At 48.0% G+C, this 15,293-nt stretch overlaps 1 protein-coding gene across 3 annotated transcripts in view; it reads left to right on the top strand.

The window, feature by feature from the left end:
- The first annotated feature begins 998 nt into the window (after positions 1-998).
- The window catches only part of cv-c (crossveinless c), a 76,804-nt gene continuing 62,509 nt past the window's right edge, over positions 999-15,293 (top strand). For 2 of the 3 annotated variants that reach the window (XM_070280758.1, XM_070280756.1), the window contains exons 1-2: positions 999-1,040; positions 1,616-1,888. The gene's annotated coding sequence lies outside the window, so the exon portion shown is untranslated. Of the gene's footprint in view, positions 1,117-1,615; positions 1,889-15,293 lie in introns of all 3 variants that reach the window. The other variant, XM_070280757.1, reaches the window with a different exon arrangement.

Raw genomic sequence — 15,293 nt, 5'->3', positions numbered from 1 at the left:
CATTATGAAAGGCAGGGACAGAAATGTGGTGGAAGGAGAGTTTCAGAACAGGAAAGAGTTGACAAGGCTAATCCTGACGAATTGTTGTTAGATGGCCTAACAAGCCGGCTTGGGATACTATTTGCTCTAACTTCTAAAATAGTGGTAATGACATTAGATAGAAATGCTAATAATGCTTGGAATAGATGCTAATAAATAGATGAAGAGACAGTCGAATTGAAACATTGAAAGTGTCAACTCGCCTTCCTGGAACTGGAATGGCTTGGGAGTCCATTAAATTCCAGCTGGGCCGTAAATCCGCAGATAAGACAATGCCCTGCCGATAAGGGCCTAGATTTAGGAGACGATAAGAGGCTGCACAGAGATGGGAGCGAGCCATAAAACCAGAGACCAAACACACTAAGTAAGCCATAGGGAAGACTCTAACACGGGTTTTATCGCCGCTTGTTAGCGGCGGAAAGTGTGTAAATTTACACGCACACCCAGACACCAGACACAGCCACACAGATACAGCCACAGAGGCAGACACAGCAGGAGGTGGAGTCTTCCCCCCGGCGGAGGGAGTCTTCCCAAGGTTTTTCACTTTCAATGCTGTATGAGGAAAAGTTCTGGGTGCTCGCGGCCCCAAGATGTTCGAGGTCGCTCCGATCGACGCTGTTAGCTGCTCAAAACGAGCTGTTAACGCACTTTGAGCGCAACCTGTTGGCTTCGAACATTTCAGATTTTTCAAAAATAAAAGAGAGTGAAAAATATGAAGAGAAAAATAAGAGAAGAGAAAAAATATTATAATTAGTATAATTAATAATAATTAAATTATTATGAAAAATTAGTATAATTAGGTAGTATAAAAGTAGTAGTAGTAGTAGAAAAGTACTACAAAAGTAGTATAAAAGTAGTAGGATTCAACAATATATACAAAAAAACTTCGGGTTCCGAACCCGAACTTCGTGACTCGGGGCTGGTTCGAACTGTTTGAACGATCACGTTGCACTCAGTCGGCAAAAACACATACGCGCGTTCGGATGTATCTGGCGGATACGGTGAGTGCGCGCTGCCAGTATCTTTGGGATACACACTCGGACACTCGGTTTTATGAATGAGCTCGGACTCTGAACGGTTGTGAACGAATTTTGGAGAAAAACAGTGACCCGGGAGGAGCCCCGCGATAAACAGAGGCACACCCGCACACACGCACGAAGCGCGGTCTTCGAAAAAAATAAAGAAATCGTCTGTTTTTGGAAAACAAATAGAAAAGCAGCCAGTGCGGAAATTGCAGCTGAAACCCAAACAAACGCAGCGTTTGTCAGCCTTCGCGGACATTTCTTCTTGAATTTCGCACGGTCTCCCCCCCATCCAGCCCCCTTTCCAGACCCCCGAAAAGCCCCCATCACGAAAATCACACACGACTTATATAAAAATACACAGAAAGCTAAATAGTGCATAAAAATCAGTTCCTTTGCGGTTCGCTGCGTGCCAGTGTGAGTGTGAGTGTGTTTCTGTGCCCCGCCGTATCTCCCCCGCCCCTTTCTCCCCATCGACCGCCCCCTCGGGAGGGAGCGAGAACGCGAGTGCCTTTGTTTCGATTACGCTTACTAAATTTTTTTACGCCCCATAGAAGTAAAAAATAAAAAAACATGACGAAACGTTGTTGTTGACAACGAGTGCCCGAAACAACAACAGCGAGAATAAATAAAAGTGAATCAACGCTTCGAGAGCAAAAGATATATTCAAAATACGTATATAGATCGGATCTATCCGAGAAGTGCCCGCCAGCAGAATAGTATTTGGTGTATACGGAATCCGATTCGGTGTTGTGAAACAGAGATCAGATACAGATACAGCTATCAGATACTCGCCTCTCCGGAGCAGCTGCAAACGCATCTAAAAGGTAAATAGAGCTTCGACACTAGCTTATCACTCGCGGTGGGCAAACAGAACTAAAACAAAGCTAAAGCAAAAACTCTGAAATCACTGGCTTATCTCCGGCCATAAAGATCTGCGGATCTGTGTTGTGGGTCTTGGGTCTTGGGGGTTCCTAGAACGAAACGTCAGCGACTAGATACTTTCGGTGATTGCGACTAGATACTTTCACTCCCAAAAAGGTGGCTGCCTGAGTTGAGTTGCTCAGTTTCGGTTTTCGACTTTATCTTGTCGCCTCTCAAGCTGAAAATGATAGTGATAACCTATATAATACATGTTTACAGTTAGTTAGTCTGGCTAGCAGGCATTATCTGGCCAACGAGGCGCTCTTTCATCACTCGACTCGACTTCTGGGGTTATCACATATCGGAGATCGGTTCTCGGTTCTCGATTCTCGGTTACCGCTTCCGTTGGCGACTTCGATTCATAAATCATATTCGCCGTTGCAGTTTGTTTACTTTTCGGTTGGGTGGCCGCTTTTTCCACTGTAATTCATGGGAAAAAGCGCTGTTTTCTTTGATTTGCATTTTTATTGAGAAGCGAGTGGAGAATGTCGAAATTTCCGGTTCTATCGTGCGTCACCGGCGTCGATCGCCTAACCCCAACTCCCCAACAGGGGACCCGTTTTGTCTGCCACAACAGGCACACTCTCGATATGGTTAGCCCTTTTATATAGTAAATGAACAGCATAGACTGTTCGATATGTGCGGCCATATGTAAACTTGTTTTGTTTTAGCCGTTTTGCCGTTGCTGCTTTTGTGTTTGCCCTCCACATACGTATTTAAAAATGTACCTACATTTATGTAAATAAGTTCGAAACGAAACACTTGCGCTGGGTGGTTGGTAAAACAGAGAATTTCGGGTAAATAAAACTGAAACAATACGGCGGTTCCCTTTTTCGGCTCAGAGTGGTGTGGGAGTTGGAAAGACCCGAAAAATGTTAATTACAATGAGAAGACCATCTAGTCAGGAGCTTAGAAGTCTGTCATCTTAATTCATTGACTTTCGCTTGTCTTCCCCCGAAGGCATTTATCAGGCGGGCAGGTTCATCAATTTCCGATGTGATAAATGTCGTACAAGAATCTACACAAATATGCATGTCCCAGTCACAACTATCCAGCTGCCGAGTCGCAGCAGTGATTTGTTGGGGCGCCCCTGATGTTTTCTGTGTTGACGCCGGGGAATCTCCACGATCAGAGATCGCTGAGCGCCACCCAGATCTTGGAGAGCCATAAGAACGATCCTCAACCCGGGCCCCGAAAACACCAACTAATTCCAAACAATGTAAGGCATTATTTATTTTTAACCGAGGTCATCGGCGTAGACACTCTTCCCATTTGAATTTCTTCGACTCTGCGTTCTCCTACTCTCCAGCTCCCCGGCCCGCCGCTCCTAGTTCTCGGGTTCTACGCTGTTGTTCTTATTTCAGAGTTAATGTGCCTGGTTCTTGTTCAGCTGTTGAACTCGAACTCTCACCAAATTATGCCCCAAACACACTCACCCGAACAGTGCACTCCGAGAAACGGTCTATCGCGTTCTGGGCCCTTGTCCGGACAGAGATACATTCCGATTTTGCCCAAGAGCTGGTGCTTAGGAGGTATTTGCTTTTTTCCGTGTCTGCGAGTTCCGAGATCCAATGCCAGCGGGGCCAGCAAACATTATTTGAAATATTTATGCCTGACTTTTGCGCCTCAATGACTTTTGAATTGCCTTGCCTTTGGCTGCCAGTTTCACAAACACACACCCAGGGCCCTCACACGCTCGCACGTGGACCGTCGTCTGTGGGTATCTGTGAGTCGGTTCTGAGAGATACGCCAGTATTTTGTGTATTTTCGTAGCCGGCACACATATGGTGCATCAATGGACGTCCAGCAACGAAAGAGAACTAGGAGAAGGCACATTAAAGACACATTAACCTGCATTTAATTTGTCAATATTGGCTCGGAAAGCTGCTCGGAAAGGGAGAAATGCCTTTCTCGGCCTGTTCTCAGGCGCACTTTTCATTTCTTTCGAGCTATGGGCCCTGGGCCGGGGAAAAGTGAGGCAACAATGGGAGACAAAGGCAATAGCTCGGCGCGGAGCGACCCAGCATGTCTTGGTCGTCTGCATGTTGACCTTTTCACAGCTGGAACCATCTTTCAAACTGGCCGAGAAGCCGTGAGGCTGTGGAGCAGTTCTTTCGGTCTTGGCCTGTCAGTTTCTGTCAGTTGCTTGTCAAAAAATTTGTTTGGCTGTAAAATACAGCGAAAACGTTTAGCGGCCAAAGAAAACAATCCCGACACGATTTTCGATTTTCTTGCAAGCATGTAAGCCGTCCAGAAAATGATTGACGAACTGACTCTGTCGGGAAAAACTCTGTACTCCTCATGGGCCCTGTACTGGCTGCATAATTAACCTTTTGGCTCGACTTTCGAGCAGTGTGTGTCATGCAATTGTTGATAAATAAATCAATCGTGTATGTGAAAATGCAAACAAATCGGCGGAGCTACACCGTGCTACGCAATCCCTTCCTGTCCCTCTCTAGTTGGGCACCTCTTCTAGTGGGCCCTTTTGGGCTTCGGACACGTAGACCTATTGGCCGAATTCGGGTATTCCCTTTGCTGCGTAACGCTCCCAGCTTTTGGCAATTTGTCAGCAAGTGACACGTCTGCTGCGTGGGTGGGGAGAATTTTTTTGTCACCCTCCGAGCGGTTACGTAGGAAGGGCGAGGTGGCTATCTCACCTGGCCGGACACCAGGTTTCACAGCCGACGCGTCGGACGAAGGGCGCCATCAAAGTATGCCAAATTAGCATTTTTTAACGAACCGAGCCAGCGGTTATTAATTTCGCCTTATTATTAGCTGTCGCGTCTGTTTTTGGCGAAAATCGCATTAATTCATTCACGCTCGGCGGCGCGGCAGGTGATCTGAATCGGAATCTGCGACTGTGTCTGTAGCTGTGTCAGATCTGCGATGATCTAACCAGCTCCCCTGAATGGCCGTAATTAGGCCCAATTAATTTGGCATAAAAGCGGAAGTGGAAAAGTGCTGGCCCGGGCGGATGCGGCCAGCAGAAATGCTGAAAAGCGCCAAGAAAAAGCTCCATGGAACAAATTGTCTTAATGATAGACATTCATTTTTTATGGACGCGCGAGGTGTGTGTCTTAATGGAGTGAAATTTCTGGTAATTGAGCGCGACGAGCTGCGACTCTTGGGTGCGCATTTGATGAATTTTGAGAGACTCTATATATATGGAGATTTCTGCAACAATTTAGCTTTAGCTGGCTTTGTTTTTGGCACGGCTCGCTGCCCCGGCTTCTACCCCGGCTTGCTTCTTTGCTTTTGCTTTTGCTTTTGGCTTGACTCTGCCTTTGTTTTTTCCTTTGCTGTCGCGGGGACAGGGGCTGGGGGCTGCATTTGTTATGCAAATCAAGTGCCGCCATATGTATGAGGCACAGAAACGTGTATATATACGAGCCAAGAAACTGAAACGCTGCTCCAGGCACACGGTAGTACACAGAGGAAAAAATTAGTCCCTGACTTTAACATTTTCAGAGAATATTTCACAGGGGGGTGTATACTTCAGCCCCAAACCTGTGCCTACAAGATTATTGAAATCACACAAAAAGACTCTTGATATCAGCCCTTGTGTCTGAGTGCTACTCTGTCGGAGCTGGCTTTTGGGTTTGGGCCAGCTCAGGCCAAGACCGGCACAACAGCCGCGAACTGGTTGTGTAGCCTGCCCACGTACAAGGTCTTCAAATATGGCTCTTTATTCAGCTACTAAGCTAAATACATTTTTCTTCTATTCCTCGTGTGTGTTGGGCATAGACCACAGCGGCTATAATGGCATTAATTTACCATACAATTTCGTATTTATGGCCATTGTACGCTGAAGTGCAATTCGTTTTTATAAATATTTTTCCTTTCGTGCTTTTCTGTTTGCTTCTGCTGGGCTGTTGCTTTTCTCGATTTTCAATTTGTGCAGACTGCACTGTTTGTGACTGGCTCTGAGTGGGCGGTTTGTTTACTCTGCGCCCCTTTTTTGGCTTTCGGATTTAATTAAGTTCCCTGTTCGACTCGTACATCCGCCCTTTCGATTGCCCGCTGCAGTAATTGATTATTTTAGCTAATTTTTATTCGAGAGCTTTTATTCAGTCGCGATTAGTCTCTCCGTGAATCATGCCTACGTGATTGGCTCACGATTGTTAGCCCCAGCAGTGGTGTGTGTGAAGGTTCCGACACAAACACTTCCATTCTGTGCCTTCCCCATGATACCCCTGATACATGTCCCGGGTCGGTCATTATTCTAGCTGTGCTTTTTATTCGCTTTGAAATCTGTGGCGCCATCATAAAAATAATTTTTGCCGACCTTAGTGATCAAGTGCGATGATCTCATAGTTGATAGCGATGTCGGACCTAGCTGGGTGGACCTACTACTACTGGCTGATTTCCGTCCCCGACGACCCGATTCCCTTAGGAATCTGTTTGGGGGACTAATTTGTAAGGCTTGCAACTAGAACACCTATTTCCTACTAATCGCAGGTGAGCAGCTCTCCAATGTCAGAATCGTTAGCTGCCGAGACCCGGTTTCCAAGCTCCCAGTGCCAAGTTCCCAAGCGAAATATTTTCGTAGACGTGCATTTTCGCTGAGACGGCTATCTCCCAGTGCCGTAGCCAATAAATAGCGCCACATGCGATCGACGGACTCCACTGACTGACTCAAAGACACACATATGTATGTAAGCTATACTATATATACATATCGACCGTCTGACGAATGCAATAAGAAAGTGGGTCCAACTTCGAGTTGTACAATTTTGACAAGCTGACAGTTCGAGACGATCGCTTCTTCGCTTCCCCGGTGACGTAATGGCCGGGTAAAAGCTGCAATTGCTTTTTAAATCAGCGGACCAGCAGAGCAGAGCGTGTGCAAATTTGCTCTGCGAAGTTTATCGCCAAACAGAGCGAATTAGTCATACGATCGAACGTATACCTGGGCTTTTCGGTTTTTAACTCATTCTGTGGCTGCTGCACTTCCTTCCCCAGACAGCCCATTAGTTGTGGCTAAAAGTTCTCTCGGCGGCATGGCTGTCTGTTTTGGCCAAGAGCCGCTGCATGAATGAATGAGTTCATCGCTTTCGGCGTCAGCACTTGCGGTCTCCCCAAATAAAAGAACAGCCCAGACGTGCGTGGGCGGGGAACTTAGTCACCACCGTCGTCTTCGTCTCGGTCTTCGACGAGGAAATGCATCCAAGAGTTGACTGCACTTTGTCAGCTTGAGGTCTGAACTGCGAGCTCCGGCTGATAAGGCAGACTATTTAGTTTGCAGCAGAAGATTCCCTCCGCAGACCGCGATAAGGGGCAGGCTGCGAGATCATCAAGGAAAACACATTTCCCATTTGATTTATGGCATGTAAATTTATGGAAATTTACTGCTGCCGGAGCATGATTCTCGGTAAGTCGAACCAGGCTCGATAATGTGTGGAAACCCAGCAGATAGCAGATACTTTTCCAGTGCACAGTGTGCTCTCTGTGTATAGTGTGTGTAGTGTGTGTGTGCGAGGCGCATTCCAATTATATTATATCATGTGCTCGCAGCATTATCGCATATGGTAGTATATGGGGCTGGCTCGCGATTCTAGTCGATATGTAAAGAGCTAAACAAGTTGTCGAACAAGTTTTGGAACGCCTTTGGGCAGCGGCTGCACAGCGAGAAAAAGAGCTATTCTTTCGGGGCATTTTTGTCTCCAGTGCCATACACAGTACTACAAAGTACGCAAGACAAGTCTTAATTACCCAACATTTATTTGTATTTTTCATTAAAAGCTGTACCCGTTCGCTCGATGCCCGCGGCGCTAATGAACTCGCCGTCCTCTTGTTAATAATTATTGAAATTTTCGGTGGTCCCACCAGCCACCAGTCCCCGACCCTGCCAGATACCCTCCTCGGCTTGTTTACTCGCTGCCCCTGTGTGGCTGCTTTTAACGCGTTCAACTGGCTTTTGAATTGATTTCGGCAATTAAGGCCCCAGTGCTGTGCGCGAAAAAGCGTTTTAAAGTTATAGTATTTATTGAGCGGCACTCGAGCTGCCGTGATTGATGGCCGACGGAGCTGAGCGGAAATATTGGGTTCCAATATTTTGTTTTGTTTTGCACACGTGTGGGGTGGCGGAAGGGAGCCCCTTCCTTATCGGTGGCGTTCATTAGCCGCTGATAAGAAGGCAGTTTGGTCGAAGTTTGGCTGGTAATCTCTTCTGGTGGTTTCACTCTATTTTGGTTCCCATTTTCCCCGTGTTCCTAGCGTTTCTCTTTGTACCTTTTATCTCGTCTGATAAACGCTGGCGTTATGTATTTGTGACTTAATAAGTTTGCTGCGCGATACACGCATGTGGGCAGCCAGACCGGACCGTCGAAGACGTCAGAGCGGCCCCCAAACTTCGGGTCGGAGGAGAAAAAATTAATTAGAGACGCCGTCTTGCCGCTGATAAGCAGATACAAACAGAGTAGAAGACGGGTCGACTCCGGGGTCTGGTCTAAGGCAGAACTTTCTTCTCGATCGGTGATTAGTGACCAGTGGGAGGGGCTCTAATTATACGCAAATGTGACAGGTCCGGTCGGCGGAGAGGCCCGTGTTTTGGCCGCAATTTGTCCCACGCCTCGTCCACGTCAGCCTTGAACGCTTGCCAAAAAAGTGCCACAGAATTAGTGGTGTTTTCAATTCGGCTGACGCCACGAGAGATTTATAATTCCGTGCTCTGCCGAGATGCTAGCCCCTCGCCGCTGATCCCGGGCAATAAAAGCCAAATCCCCAGCAATCAGCGCCCCTCCGGCCGACTGTCCGAATTGATTTCGTTTTCGCGTTTTTCATGAGGCCACGGATCGTAAAAAGTGTATATGGCGGTTGGGCGGCAAAGGCTACAAATGTCGCCATTTATAAATACCCCAATAAATTGGTTAAGGTCGAAACGGGCATAAATCTGTGGGCCAGCCTAAGCCGGTTGCTCTCGATTTGAACGACTATCCCGACTTTTATGAATGAAAATCGAGAATGGTTCGGGGGTCGAACCCTCCGTGACGTCACCCTGCCACGCAACGTTGTTTTTCGCATTGACGGCCATAAATTACCTAGAATTATGATTTACCGCCGCCGCGACAAGGCAAGTATGCAGAGAGGAGCCTATTTGCATGCCGACAAGTCAATCACCAGCCCGACGTTGATAAAGTTAATCGCCAGTGGCTGAATGCCCGGCTCTCATTATGGAGTTTATAATTAAACACAATTATTTACAACTATGCGGCCCATGTGGCCGCGGAGGAGCACTAACCAGACCGCAGATCGCCAGCGGAATAAAAATATATAACATGATAATGAAGAGCGCCGTCCACCGCATCTGTAATTATTTTACAAAACGCTCTCGCCGCTGCCCGCCACGCTCTGTTTGAGGCGAACAACGAAAACAAGTGATTAGATGCCGGCCAATTCAGTACAGTTCGTTTTTGTTCTCCATGGCCTGCCACTGCCTCTGCTCCAGTCCCTGCTCCAGCCCGTGCCCCATCGCGCCCAGATGCATCCACATTCCCGTCCAGTTGTATCTGCATCCGCGACTCCGCCGAGCGGACAGTCGAACAAACGCGTTTGCTGATAGACGAGCCACTGCCCGCCTGACTGACCATTACAAATGTTCACTTAGTCGGGCCTCAGATATGGATACCGTCCAGGGAGCGACTTAGAAAGGGGGGGGCCGTTGGTGTTTTTAATTTCGCATTTATTTTGTTGCCTTTTTGTCGTCGTTGATTATTTCTACAAAAGCCACTAATGGATTTTGATATGCACAACACAGCAGCGCCGCCACTCGCCGCACACACGCATATTTCTATTGGAGGACTCCGCGGCCACTCCGCGGCGTGCACTGGCCAAAACGGGGGATCCAGCTCCTCTCGTTTGGCCGCAAGCTCCCTCAAACCCAGCCACACTTTCTCCCAGTGAAGCCACTCCTTCGGGGCCCGCAGAGGCTACTTTATTTTCTCAACTCGCGGCATGCCAGATAAAGTTCTTGCGCATTTCGGGAAAAGTGGACGCAGGGGACGCGATCTTTAATTTTAGGGGCGAGGTCAAGCGGACAACTGTCGTCGAGTGATCTAATGGGCTATTCAGGAAGCACGGAGCCTTGGCAGATGTTTGCCAAAAACACAAACGCGGCAGCCGCATGAGGGCCACAAACCAAACACAAACACACTTAGGGCCAGGGCTCGGAGGCGGTGGCATTAAAATGCCTGCCACAAAGCCAGGAGAGGGGAGGAGGTGTGGGCGGACAAGGGACGTCGTGCCCGGAATCGGTTGCGGGTTCGGGGGAAGCGGAAGAAGTGCAACAGTAGAGTAATGGCTGTGGAAGCCACGCCGGCGTAGCACGGTTCAATGAATTACTTCATTAGTGCAGGCGTGTTCGGTGTGGCATGCGTTGTATCTTGTAGATACTCTAGCTGAGTCTCTGCGGCAGAACTGCAGACAGTCTCGCTGTGCAAACGTCAGCCCGTCAGCTGGGACAGCACTCAGAGAAACAGAATCTACCTGAGCGGGAAGGTCTTCTCGAATCTCCCAACAACTTCAAAGGCGTTTCGTCGAGTGTGGCAGTGGCAGGGTTCTGGGCTGTGGCACGGTGAAGTACCACTCACAACTCCCATTTCGCCAGTCAACTGTGCGTGGAAATTAGCTGCCGCGCCTGCTGAAGGAGTACTGCCAGTGGAAGGAGCGGAGGAGGACTCCTGGCCGCCTTAATTGCGGAAGTTATGAGCATGGAATTTTAATTATTTCACTCGCCAGGAAACCTTCTTGATGGCCAACACTGTTTACAGTTAACTCAGCTTGTTTTTCGGGGTCTGCCAACAAACAGCCAAACGCCAAACATCCGGCAAGCGACAATAAGCCCTCCGCTGTTTGCATTCTTCGGCAGCCGTCGAGAAAGTGTCAGCGGAGAGTGTCCCTCCTCCGGGCCGTGTTTGCCGAGCCAGCCGTGTTCCCGATTTTCCCCGTATTTAGTTCTGAACGTGACACTTTCGAATGCCTTTTATTTTCCGCAAAGCTTTCCCGGGGATCTTTGTCAGTTGATCGTTCTTGTCCGACTCTTAGCTGGCTTATTTGTTGGCCGCCTCTGAATGCCAGCTTGTGCGACAGATGCGTTGGAGTTGGCCCCTGAGTTACTTAAGGCCTGGCCGGTCGGTGCTCTCGTCAATTCGTCATTGGCCCCGTCGTTGCATTCTGCCTGGCTGGACTTCCTTGCTTGTTTTCAAATGCAGGTAAACAAAAGCCAGAAACAACACAGCACCGAGTACAAAGCAGCCAGCACAAAGCAGCAAGCACACACAAGAGCCTCTAAGAGCAGCTGATGCTGGGGCTGCCTTTGGAGATGGATGGAGACGTCGTTTAAGATTAAGACGACTTCTTTTTACAGCTGTGTGTGAGTTGTAGTTGCTGCGGTAAGTGCGTGTTGCTGCTGTTCCTGTGGAGCTGCGATGTTGCTGCTGGCGAGGTGAGTGATGATGATGAATGTGTTACAACGAAGGTTAACGACTTTCAGCTTTATAAACAGATACACAGGCAGCCTTAGCCTCAGCATCAGCATCAGCATCAGCCTCAGCCGAAGAGACTCGAGTTTCAGCTGATAAAGCTGGCAAAGCTCTCTTCTATTGTGGCAAGAACTGGATATTGGCCCACTGGAACGCGCCAGCTAATTAAGCCGCCAACAAGCTAATTATAAGTCGCGTCTGGCACTCTAATTGCAATTTAAATAAATGTGGCAGGCGGTCGGGCCGCCTCGGCCAACCAGTTTGGCATTTGGCCGAAAAGGAGCGTTTTAAGTTTCAATTTGTACAAGTCAGCGCGTTGTCACTGGCCGAGAACTCTCTCTGGCCATCTCTCTGTACCAACAACTAAATTACACTTGTCCGCGTGTTTACAATCCCCACTATATGCGAATGTGGCCAACAAATGTTGTGCCGATATCCGACCAAACCGGCAGCTGAACAGCAACCGAAGTTAGTCACTCCGAGCCAGTCTTTTTGTCTGAGAGAGCCGAGATTGCAATGAGGTTAGCGGCGCAATCTGCTCAAATATAGATAGCTAGTTAGATGCAGGCAAACAAACGGACAAACGGACGGGTGGACAAGCGGACAGGCGGACAGACAGACTGGCGGACTGACGGATAAATCCAAGCAGTCGACCAACTATTCCGCCAGCAACATGTGTAGCCATGTAGCAACATCGCAACATCGCAGCAGCAGCAGCAGCAGCAACAACAACCGTGCGGCAGAAACAACCGGCTTTCGGGTATTCTAATTGCGCACAAGCTTAGCAACTTTTAGTTACTTTGTAGGCTTTTAGTTGCCATCGATGGAGCATTCTCTCCCCAGCCGGCCCAGACTCTTAATTTATGCAGCGGCCCAAGCTCCAAGCTCCAACAAATGGCTGGCAAAGTGTGGCAAATAAATGTTCTATTGATTTCTGCAACACCTTGTCTTCAAAGGCCAATGCTGACTAACTGTTCTGTCAAAATGTTTCGCCTGCCCACGTTGGTCGGCGGCCTGGGTCTGGGCTGCATTGCATGTGGCATGCATTCAGTTGAAGTAATGACACACCCTTTCCGATGCCCGCTCCAGCGAGTGTGTGAGATACAGATACAGATACAGCTGCGGCCCACAGATACACATCTCTCCAGCTCATAGACTTTTTCACTCGAAACTGAAATGAAAATTACCGAACTGTGACCATGTGTGGCTGCGGCTTCATGCTGCTTTATGCCTAGTGCTCTATGTCGAGGTTCTATCCGGGGGCCGCCCATTAAAATTTATTTAATTGGGCCCATAAAACCAGAGACGAGCGATTAATTTGGCGAATAAGTGAACCCAATTGTTTGCGCATTAAAATCGATGGCTCCGCTTTCCAGGGGTTATCATTTTCGCTCTTCTCGGCTCCACAATCGAATATCAATCAGAGGGGTTTCGTCTATTTACATATTCGGTTACGTGAGATCTCCGGCGGAGGACCGCCCACCCAATGTCAGAAAGGTTAATTACAATTTATTGCCAGCGTTATTTCGAAAAGCTATCAAACGCTGTCGTTACGCTCACTTGATCCCAATTCTCCAACTCTTTGTTGCCGAAGCGGAATAGTAATAGTCCGTGTTCTGTGATCGCCCTGTTTGGGGCAAGCAGCAACGGCAGCAACAATTTAATTGCACATTTGCATTAGAGGGGAAAGTCCGGGCTGGCTGACTCCCTGACTCCCCGACTCGTGGCCTGTCATCAGGGATTGCTACTGTTGCTGTTACTGTTGCCACGGTGCTGCTCCTGGTGAGCGGTTTCATTGCAATTGCCCAGCTCAGGCCACGTTTGATTTCTTAATTGTCGCTAAATGCGGGACTCGCCAACATTGTCTTGCTCTGACAACGTTGTCGTTTGTTTCGATTTTCGATTTTTTCGGTTGTTTCGACTGCCATTGTTTTGTCTCTGGCTCTGGCTCTGGCTCTGGCTCTAGCTCTGGCTGCAGCTGGCTGAGCATTATCGTCGATCATTTTGTTGCAATGAGTTTTGTGGTTGCCGAGCACACGAAATGAATGTTTGGCTAGCATGGTGGTAATTTCCTAGCGGCATGCGGCATGCGGCATGCTGGTGGCTCCTCCGACCGAGGGTTTATATTTTAATTGCTGCAGATCCAATTTATTTTTATTTGCTTAGCTTCGAGCAACCCCAGTTGAGAACCGAACCCTTAGAAGAGGATACCTGCATATGTTTAGCACAGACCCTGATAAGTCTGGAATCCGGACCTCGCTCTAGAAGCCAGGTCTTGCGTAAGACCACTCCCACTCCCTTTCCCAGCACTTTCACTCCCTGAAACACTAAAATAACTTATATTTAGTAATTTCAGTCGCGCTTGATTTACATTTAAATATAATTTTCGATTGCCCCTTTTAATATTTCGGCTCGCTGGGTTTCTAATCTCTTTCGCTGACACCGAGGCGCAGTCTGAATGGATCGGCCCCTCCCTCCGCCTTTTAATCGCCAAACTGTCCCATAAACCAGGCATTTTATTTGACAAGCGCGTTTGGCATACGAAAGCGGGCAGACTAGTCCCAGGCCAAACGCATTTCTTTTCGGCCGCGGAGGCCAGTCGCTCGCGTGGCACATTAGTGGAAATTATGACGATTTTCCCCAATACAATAACTCAAAGTTATGCTGACAGCTATGGAGCTGCTTATTATTGATTCAATTTGCTTTCGATTATCGGCATTCAAGTCAACATAATCCCCGGCCCGGGGTTAGCCGATCTGGTCGGTTTGTGATGTTAATGCGCTCCAGCGGTGAGCTAATCTGCCACCGATCGCTCTTCTTTATGGGGGCCATGGGGTTATGGGGGCTTCCACACAAACTTCAAATCGAATTTGCGTAAGCTCCGGTTCAAGGACGGCTTTAATTAAAGTTGGAACAGGAAGTGGACTGGGCTTAGACTCTAGAGCCCATCTCGGGGCAATTTGGCCGCCGGATGCCAGCCCCATAACTCATGTGGCGGCGAATACAGTTTTATATCAAAGACGGCGCTGTCTGGGGATCGAATAAATTATAAACTGCAGCGGGAGAGGTGTTAGAATGCCGCTTCATATTCTTTTCCTGTTGGGATTTATGGCTGTTTAAACAGACAGATAAAGTCGGTGTCATTAGTGATTTATGGTGGGATAGCATTCCCGATCCGATCTCCCTCTCTTTCTCTGTGTCTGCCTGACTCTAAAGTTAACCTTTTGGCTGACATTGAACAAAAAACTAAAAAAGCGTCAAAACAGATCGAAAAAAGCCAAGCGCCGCTGAAAATGGTCTGTCTGGCGGGTCTTCCTCGGCGGCGTGTGAATTCTGACTTCGTTGCAACTTTCAAAGTAAAAAGAGACGCCCCAAATGAAGTCAAGGTATTTGCACTACTGCATTACTCATAGAGTGCTCACCGTATTGAGTTACTTTTCGGCGGTGGGTGAGTAGAGTGGAGGGTAGTGCTCTGTATAGGATTTCCAGTTCGGATCCCAAGGCGAACGGCCATCGGGAGGTCTAGATAAGAGAACTTTCCATGGAACCCGTGTGGAATTCGTTGACTGAATGCGATTATTCGAAATAAGCGGGCACATTCGATAAGATTGTTTTCAGCCCGAACTAACTTTGGGCCATATCATTGAATTCCCATTATAAATATTGAAATTGGAGAGTGAATTGGCAGGAAGCCATACTCTGCTGATAACACCACTCTCATAATACTTTCATGCTGTTTAATGCACATCTTTTCTGCTTCTGATGCAACAAAATATGGCGTAAATTAAAATTTTAATAGGCCCCTTGTTTTAGCTGGATTGTCCATTTG

Source organism: Drosophila bipectinata, chromosome 3R (assembly GCF_030179905.1).
Source record: "Drosophila bipectinata strain 14024-0381.07 chromosome 3R, DbipHiC1v2, whole genome shotgun sequence".
In the NCBI taxonomy this organism is placed as follows: Eukaryota; Metazoa; Arthropoda; class Insecta; order Diptera; family Drosophilidae; genus Drosophila; species Drosophila bipectinata.
Note: the sequence above shows the minus strand (reverse complement) of the source record. Positions and strands in the feature narration are given on the sequence as shown.